We start from the raw sequence: 9,743 nt of genomic DNA, 5'->3' as shown, positions 1-9,743 counted from the left end.
ATATACCATACATCGTCCATGTTCTATCCTTATGCTAAAGCAACCATTGAATTTTCACATTAGTTGAAATTAGGGCTGATGGATTATTAGTTGGGTCGGATTTTATTAATGGGTCTTCAGATTGGTTAGGTCAGATTTTACTAAATGGGTCGGATATAATACGAATTAGAAAATAAATTTTTTATTATAATAAAAGTAAATACACATGGAGCCATGTATGCGTCACATAGACTAATAAAAATGGTGACTTGATAAGTTAACTATAGTAGACGAGCAAATATGTACCCAAAGTTGGATGGTAAGAGCAAATATATAAAAGAAGTATGACGAAGGGTAAATATGACCCTTTTCTAAGAATACAAGGACAAATATAACCCTTTTCCGTATTATTATTTATCAAAGTATAATTTTATATTACAAAACATAATATATGTAAAAGCTCAAATGTAAGTGGGCCAAAATTAGTCATTATTTTGGAATTAGTTTTCATTGGTTATCTATTCAAATTTCATCACTTTTGTTAAGATTAGTTATACTTAATTCAACTAATTATATCATTGTAAAGGAGTTAGTTAGTTAGCTGATTCTGTTAGTTAGTTAGTTAGTTGAAGTTAGTTAGAGGTTCATTGTATATACATGTATAAATACTAGTCTCATGAAATGAAGAACACACAATTTTCATTTCTCCCAAAACTCAACAATCTGTTTCTCTTATGCCTGTACTGCTCATCTCTCACATGCATACTCTGCTCCATTAATGGAGTTTCTGCATATCTCCATCTTCATATACAAATTTAACATGGTATCAGAGCCACGACATTGATCTCTTCTTCATCTTCTGCAGCATTCATCGATTCTTCATTTTTTTTTCACAAAAACAACTGTTCTGCATCTTCTTCATCTTCTCGATTTTTTTTTCGTCTTCTGTACTTAAATCACGAAGGTTCAGCTCAATTTTTCATCAACATTCTGCAATCTCATGGATCAAAATGCAGATGTCCCTCCAACTCCAAATCAGCAAGTCATCGATGCTAGTCAGCCACTGTACATGCATCCATCAGAAAGTGCTGGATCTGCTATAATTCCGGTGATTTTTGACGGAACTGGTTACAGATCATGGCGACGTGGAGTTCTTCGTGCATTATCTGTGAAAAACAAAGTAGGTTTTATTAATGGCAAGGTGCAGAAACCAACTGAAAATTCACCCACATTTGCTCAGTGGGAACGTTGTGATGATATGGTTACATCATGGATCCTCAATTCTCTATCAAAGGATTTAGCTGATAGTCTGCAGTATGTCAATAATGCAAGGGAATTGTGGGAGGAACTGCAGGATAGGTATGATCAGACGAACGGTGCGAAACTCTACCAACTTCAACAGGAAATTAATGATCTCGCCCAAGGAAATCTGGACATCACAGGGTACTATTCCATGCTTCGAAGACTCTGGGAAGAGCTTAATACTCTGGATCCCAATACTCAATGTACTTGTTTGTGCAATTGTGGTGGTAAGACCAAAATGCACAAGGCAGAGCAGGATCGGAAGCTTATCCAGTTTCTAATGGGACTTAACGAGGTCTATACTATCGTTAGAGGGAGTATTCTCATGATGAACCCATTGCCAACTATGGCACAAGCCTTTTCTATTTTAGTCCAAGAAGAGAAGCAACGAGAAGTCAGGCCATCAACTCGCATGAACTTGGATGCTAGTTCTGGAGCTTCTACTTCACTAAGTGTTGTTTCTGGAAGAGGAAGTTTTAAAACAAATTACTCTCAAGATAAAAGCACAAATAGAAGTATATACAGAGATCATTCCCAGCATCAGCAGGACAATAGGACTTATCCTTTTCCTGATATTAACAAAGCAAATCTATTTTGCAATTACTGTAAGAAAGCAGGACACACAGAAGAGAAATGCTACAGGCTGCATGGCTTCCCCAAAAATTTTAAATTCACTAAGGGAAGGAATTCTGGATCAGCAGCAATTGCTCACAACAATTGTGAAACACCACTGGAACATGCTCATGGAACTCAAAACTTAACCAAAGACCAATATGATCATCTGGTGAGATTGCTTGAAAATGTCCAGGTGCAAGGATCATCTCACAGCAGCAAAGACACTTTGGATAACATCATGGGTGGAGCTGCAAACTTTGCAGGTATCTTGGCATGTCATTCTTCCATCACTGACATTGGTAATCTTTCATGTAATTGTTTAAAACTAACTGCTGAATCATGGATCATTGATTCCGGAGCCTCAAATCATATGACTTTCAATAAAAATTTACTTACCAACATCAGACCATTGCCTTACCCTTTCCTAATAACACTACCTAATGGCTATAGAGTTAAAGTGACAGAGATTGGGAATGCATGTTTGAATTCAATAGTGACTTTATACAATGTATTGTTTATTCCTACCTTCAAATTTAACTTGATTTCAATACATTGTTTGACCTCTGATCTTAGAAGTGCAGCTATTTTTCAATGATAAATCATGTTCTTTGCAGGGCTTTTCACTGAAGAGCCCTCTGGTGATTGGTAGAGCAAGGAGTGGCCTCTACTTCTTCTGCTCAAGGTGTCCCAATTCTGTCTGCTCTTTTACACCATTATCTCATTGTTCTTCTTCACATGCTCCTAGTGAACAAGGTTTACATCATGCTTCCTCATCTGTCATTTCAAGAAATAAAACAGCATGTTGTAACATGAATTCATCTGTTACTCCTATTGATTGTTCTGAATCCACTAAATCTCTTTCATTGTGTACATCTCATGAAAATAATGTAGACTACTTGTGGCACACTAGATTAGGACATGTTCCTTTTGTTAAGATGAAGGGTATCCACACTATACCTGTTAAATTCTCACCCAGTCAACCTTTTATATGCACTGTCTGCCCCATGGCAAGACAAGCAAGAATGCCTTTCCCATCCAACTCAACACCTTCTTCTACAAAAATATTTGAACTTCTCCACATAGACTTATGGGGACCTTATCATACACCAACATATGACAATTACAAATATTTCATCACAATAGTTGATGATTATAGCAGGACAACATGGACTCAACTCATCAGTTGTAAAAGTAACACCCTCTAAGCCATAAAAGCCTTCACATCCTTGGTAGAAAATCAGTTCAATATCACCATCAAAACAATAAGGACTGATAATGGTATGGAATTTGTCAATAAAGAAACAACTAATTTTTTGCAAAACAAAGGAATCATACATCAAAGAACCTGTCCATACACACCACAACAAAATGGTGTGGTAGAAAGAAAACATAAATACCTACTTGAGATTGCTAGAAGCTTATTGTATCAGTCCAAACTTCCCATGAATTATTGGGGAGAGTGCATTTTAGCTGCAACTTATCTAGTGAACAGACTACCATCCAAAGCTATTCAAAACAAAACTCCTTTTGAAGTACTATACCAAAAAACACCTACATATTCACACTTAAGATCTTTTGGCTGTCTTTGTTATCCTACCACTCTTAAAACTCACAAGGATAAGTTCGAACCTAGATCAGTTCCTCATATTTTCATTGGATATCAATTCAACACAAAAGGCTACAAAGTCTCAAATGTGAGCACCAAGAAAATACATATTTCAAGAGATGTCTTATTTCATGAAAGTATCTTTCCTTTTGCTCTTTCTTTTCCTGATTCTAGTTTTAAGTCTGTATTGAGGTGTCTTGATGTTAACTCTGAATTGTGGAACTGCACAAACAGTTCTTTGCATAATGTTCATGATTTGAATGAAAACACCCTAATTACTGTCACTGATAACTCTGTTAAAGTCAACTTGCCACACACTGAGACTTCACTTGATCATACTACTCCATCAATTAATCCAGAAATATCACCACACATCACCATTTCTAATACCTCTACCCCCAGTTCACAACAACCTATTACTACCACTTCCAGTTCACAAAGATCAACCAATACACCTAGAAGAACCAGTAGGACACATTCTGTACCAAAATACCTAAATGAATACATATATAACCTTCCCAACTTACAACCTCAATCATCAATTTACCACCCATCAAATGGCATCAATAACACCAATGATCAACAATTCTCTCTTACCAGTTTTAACACTGAAAGTCAGCAGCTAGTTGAAAACATATTTCATGATAGTGAGCCAAGTACATATGGAGAAGCTGCCATGATCCCTGCTTGGCAATCAGCAATGACACTTGAATTTGAAGCTTTGCATGCTAACAATACCTGGAGTTAGTTCATTTACCTGCAGGGAAGAAACCAATTGGATGTAAATGGGTCTACAAGATCAAACATAAGGCTGATGGAACTGTGGAAAGATTCAAAGCTAGACTTGTAGTCAAGGGATACACTCAACAAGCTGGTATTGATTATAATGAGACATTCTCTCCAGTAGTAAAGATGACCACTGTGCGACTATTAATCAGTCTAGCTGTTAAGAAAGGTTGGGATCTATATCAGCTGGATGTAAATAATGCATTTCTACATGGAGATTTAAATGAGGAAGTCTATATGGAACTTCCACAGGGACTGCAGGTGAATAGAAAAGGACTTGTCTGTAAACTTAACAAGTCTTTGTATGGGTTGAAACAAGCTAGTAGGCAATGGTATGAAAAACTAGCAAAGGCATTGTATTCAAGGGGATACTCACATTCTACCAGTGATTACTCATTGTTCTACAAGAAGGATAAATCAACTAAGGTGTTTGTAGCAGTGTATGTTGATGATATAATATTGACAGGAACTGATCTAGATGAGATTACATCCTTAAAGTCATTTTTACATGACCAGTTCAAAATTAAGGATCTAGGAAAACTTCACTATTTTCTGGGGTTGGAGATTCTCTACAGACAAGATGGGGTACTCATCACACAGAAGAAGTTCACCACAGACTTACTTAAAGAGTTTGATTGCTCACATTATAGTCCAATTACTTCTCCTCTCGACAGTGTGATTAAGTTGAAGTCTCATGAAGGAACTCTGTTAACTGATCCAACATACTACAGGAAATTAGTGGGAAAGTTGAATTTTCTTACAAATACTAGATTGGATATTGCATTCAGTGTACAACATCTCAGTCAGTTTTTACAAACACCCAGAGAGCCTCACTTAAAGGCTGCCTTCCATGTATTGAGGTATCTGAAGAATAGCCATACACTGGGAATCTATCTATCCAAAGATCCTAACTATACCATCACTGCATATTGCGATTCAGATTGGGCTGCATGCCCTGATTCCAGAAAATCAGTAAGTGGATACATAGTACTCATGGGGAACTGTCCTATAAGTTGGAAATCTAAGAAACAGACTACTGTTTCACTTTCCTCAGCAGAAGCAGAGTACAGGGCAATAAGAAAAGTGGTTGGAGAGTTGGTTTGGCTGGAACGTTTGTTTTGTGAATTAGGTGAAAAACCTTCTCGACCTATATCAGTCTTCTGTGACAGTCAAGCAGCCATTCATATTGCAAACAATCCTGTGTTTCATGAGAGAACCAAGCATATAGAGGTGGACTGCCATTTTGTTCGAGACAAACTACATAAAGGACTTGTGACTCTGCATCACATTCCTACTGATGAACAACTGTCTGATATTTTAACCAAGAGCCTCACTGGACCAAAGCATTCGACTATTTTACGCAAGTTGTCTGGCAGCATATCCATTCCAACTTGAGGGGGGGGTGTTAAGATTAGTTATACTTAATTCAACTAATTATATCATTGTAAAGGAGTTAGTTAGTTAGCTGATTCTGTTAGTTAGTTAGTTAGTTGAAGTTAGTTAGAGGTTCATTGTATCTACATGTATAAATACTAGTCTCATGGAATGAAGAACACACAATTTTCATTTCTCCCAAAACTCAACAATCTGTTTCTCTTATGCCTGTACTGCTCATCTCTCACATGCATACTCTACTCCATTAATGGAGTTTCTGCATATCTCCATCTTCATATACAAATTTAACAACTTTTCAATTTTCAAAATCATTATACATTTTTTACACCAGCAATAAAAAATTAACTTATTTCTTCTCCCTCCCCCTCTCTCTATTATGCCTTTTATCCCCTTCACATTTTTATGGTGATAATGAATGTCTCTTTTAGAGTTTGAGTGATTTCTCTCTTCTATATTTAACCTTTTAATTCTTAATTTATATGCATTATTTCAACCATATTATAGTGATCACTTCTTCAAACAAATATGGTTGACATTTATAATTTATCAAACTTGTTGGTTATTATAAATAAGATGTATCACTACTACATGATATTATATCATGATTCAGAAATTGAAAAGGTAGTGAAAACACTAATCTCAATTTTAAGTGAACTCTCATTTGAAGTACCTAAAAAGTACATCTTTAGTTTGCTATTAGATTTCGTATTAATTTTAGTTAAGTAGTAGTATAACAAAAACGAAATTCTCAAACTTACTTGCTCAATAACTAAAATAAAAAATTAAAGTAAGAGAATCAATTTAACACTAATTATTTTCAAAATATTATATATCTTACCACTAATTATGAATTTTTTTTTATCATATATATTGAGAAAGATACACTTAAATACATGTATTTTTTGCTACCAGGTACTCTAAAATAGGGAGAGATAAGGATGGAGGTGACCGAGATTTGTTATGTATCTCAAATACATGCAAATAACATAAGTGTATCTAGTGTGATTCACATGTATCTTAAATACCATATACATATGAGAGTGTCAAGTGATACGGAAAAGAGGATAACGAGACTTGTTATGTATTCCGAGTACATGCAAATCTATTTGGATAGAATGTATCTAGAAAACAAACTAAACCTAATTTGATCCAATATATCTCGAGATACATGAATCTAAACTTACTTGAACGAATTTAGATGCACCAAAAATCAAAATATAACAAAATACATAATATTACAAATTGAAGCGTATCTACGTAATTAGTTCCTTTAGGTGAGTTCCCATTTATATGGAAGGTCTTCTTTAGCATATTTAAGTTTCAGCGTTTGGTGGCTGTACAAACAAAAATCTAGGTACCAATTCAAGCTTTAATCAACATAGTTTTTTTCTCTTTCAGTAGCTGATTTTATTAAACAGAATATTTAACTAAGGAGTTCTGTCATATGTTTTTAAAAAATCAGGTTTGGTTAGTCAAACCTTTTATTTTAAAAAATTAAAAATCTAGGGAAATAAATTTTAAAATTTAAGAAAAATAGAATTAGAGAAATAAATTCGCCAAATAACGTTACATATTAATTATTTCTTTCCTATTCCCACCTACATAGTCCCCATTCCATCACCTTACCTAACCTTCCTATCCCTGCCTCGATAGCGTTTGTCTAGATTATTAACAAATATGTTTTTGGAATAATCTTTTTAATAATATGTTCATTTCAATAACAATTTAATTACAAGAACATCACCCCATTGATCTTTTACATAAAAGGGTTCACTAGAAAAATGAATAATTAATAAAAATGAGATACATAGCATAACAATAAATAAATAAGATACAATCCTATATGTAACATTTTCTCTCTCTATATATATATATCTAGTAAAAAAATATATATAAAAAAATTATAAGCTATGCTACTCTAGTACTCCTTTGAGCCTTTTTTTTTTTTTTAAAACAACATCTTATCAAATTGCTTTGGCTTAATGTCCAGGTCCTCTAGGGCTAGGTCCTGAAGGTAGCCTCTCAAGCAAAAATTCCAAGTTGTTCTTTGCCTTCTCATATATGGATGGCAATGTCGCGAGACGAATTTCTCCCGAAAAATCTTGCGATAATAATACTCTAGCGGCCTCTACGTTGTTTTGAGTACTCATTATAGCAATAAAAACGACAAAAATTACTAACATAGTAGTCATTCTGCGATAATTCATCATTTTTGAACTGATTAGAAGAACGTTATAAGTGTGAGTCGTGTTCTTTTGCTCTCTCTATGTACTCTAGTTTTTTTTTTTTTTGCTAATGAATGTGGATGAAGAATGTTATGCATGAACTTTGGTATTTATAGCAATTTGAATGAGGTGTCTTTTGTTTAATTTTGAATAAATATAAGTAAGTAGTATTTGTTGAATTGAATTTTTTTTTTTTTAATATAAGAGAGAACGTGTTGAATAAGTAAAAAAGAAAAGGTCATGTATTATGTAACAACATTGTCTAAAATTCCAATAAAGCCCTTGTTGTGTCTATGTGTTTGATGTTTGTAAAAGAGGGCAATATAGGTATTTAATTTTGAAGGGTAATATAGGAAAAAAAGATGAAGTTCAGAAGAGTCCACATGTTTGAACGTTTGTAGTTTTGACCAATTGGTCTTTGTTGACGGAGTAATAAATGAGCTTAAAATTCCATTATTACCCCTTTACGTAAGGACCTTATTAGACCTTTTCTACATAAAATTAAATTAAGTAGGTGTCTGACAAAAAATTCTAAATATTTTTTACTTTTATTTGAATTGAAATTTATAGAACGGAAATTGAAGATGTAGTTATGTTTTATATTTTTGGGGAAGAATATTTGAAATTATACTCGATGTACATAAATATAATTTTAAAAGTGAACAAAATGATTATCGAAAAACACGTTATAAGTTATTTTCCAACAATAACAACAACGTATCTAATAAAATAATGCACACAGACTTCTCACTACTTTGTGGAGATAGAGAGATTATTTTAGAAAAAATTTCGGCTTGAGTGCATCAAACTGAAGTAACGAAGAAAGCATTTACTTAGAAAAACATTGTAAGGTATATACAAAGAAGACACAATAATAACAACAAAATAGTGTGATAGTCAAAATACAATTAACAACATATCACAAGAACTATGAGGGTATATGACTAGTACTACAATAGACACTAACAAGCGTAAACTCACTTAGCCCTACTAAGCTTCTATCTTAGCTAATACACAACCTTCACTCTTTTCTATCAAGAATCGTGTCTTCGATAATATAAAGTTGTGTCATGCCTTGTCTAATCACCTATTTTCAGTACTTTTGAAATACAACTTCAAGTTAAATTTAGAATTTTTATGGACAAACACAAACTTTTAAATACGATGAAAAATTATGTCATGAAAATCAATAATTTATCCGAATCTAGAGGATGTGAGAGTGTTCATTCAAAAAATTTTGGCAAAAAAATATATAGTTTATATAAGGTTTATTTTTTTCGTGTGTGTGAATCTATGGATAATTTAAAATTACTTCTAAAAAATAAGAAATTAATAACAGATAAATTTTCATAGCTAAACAAAAATATCCCATTTAGATACAGATTATCAACGGATTTTAAAATAATTCAATTAGCTAGAAATTTTTTAGCAACGAATATTAGTGAAAAATTTTCGTAGCTAATTCCATTTTTCTTATAATTCAATCAGAGATTCTAAATTCAAATTATAGCAAATTCTTACACTAATCCTAATGTGTTGATGTTCAATTAGGTTCAGTTCTACAATATTTTGGTTTAATATTGGATTTCTTAAAATGGTACTATAGTCTACATTGATATAAACTAATTAATTTTGATATGATTTTATTTTTTTCTTTCCAATTTTGATTTATAAATTCAGTTTGTTTGATTTTGATATAGATTATAATTTTTTCTTTTTTTTTATAACTTTAAAAAAACTAAAATAGTAGTAATTACCTCGAATCTTACTAATATATATATATATTTTTAAAAAAAACATCTTTGGTCAACATTTCGTGGTGGTTGCTCAATTGT

Source organism: Solanum pennellii, chromosome 8 (genome assembly GCF_001406875.1).
Source record: "Solanum pennellii chromosome 8, SPENNV200".
NCBI lineage: Eukaryota > Viridiplantae > Streptophyta > Magnoliopsida > Solanales > Solanaceae > Solanum > Solanum pennellii.
The sequence above is the reverse complement of the archived record's forward strand: the minus strand, read 5'-3'. Positions refer to the sequence as shown.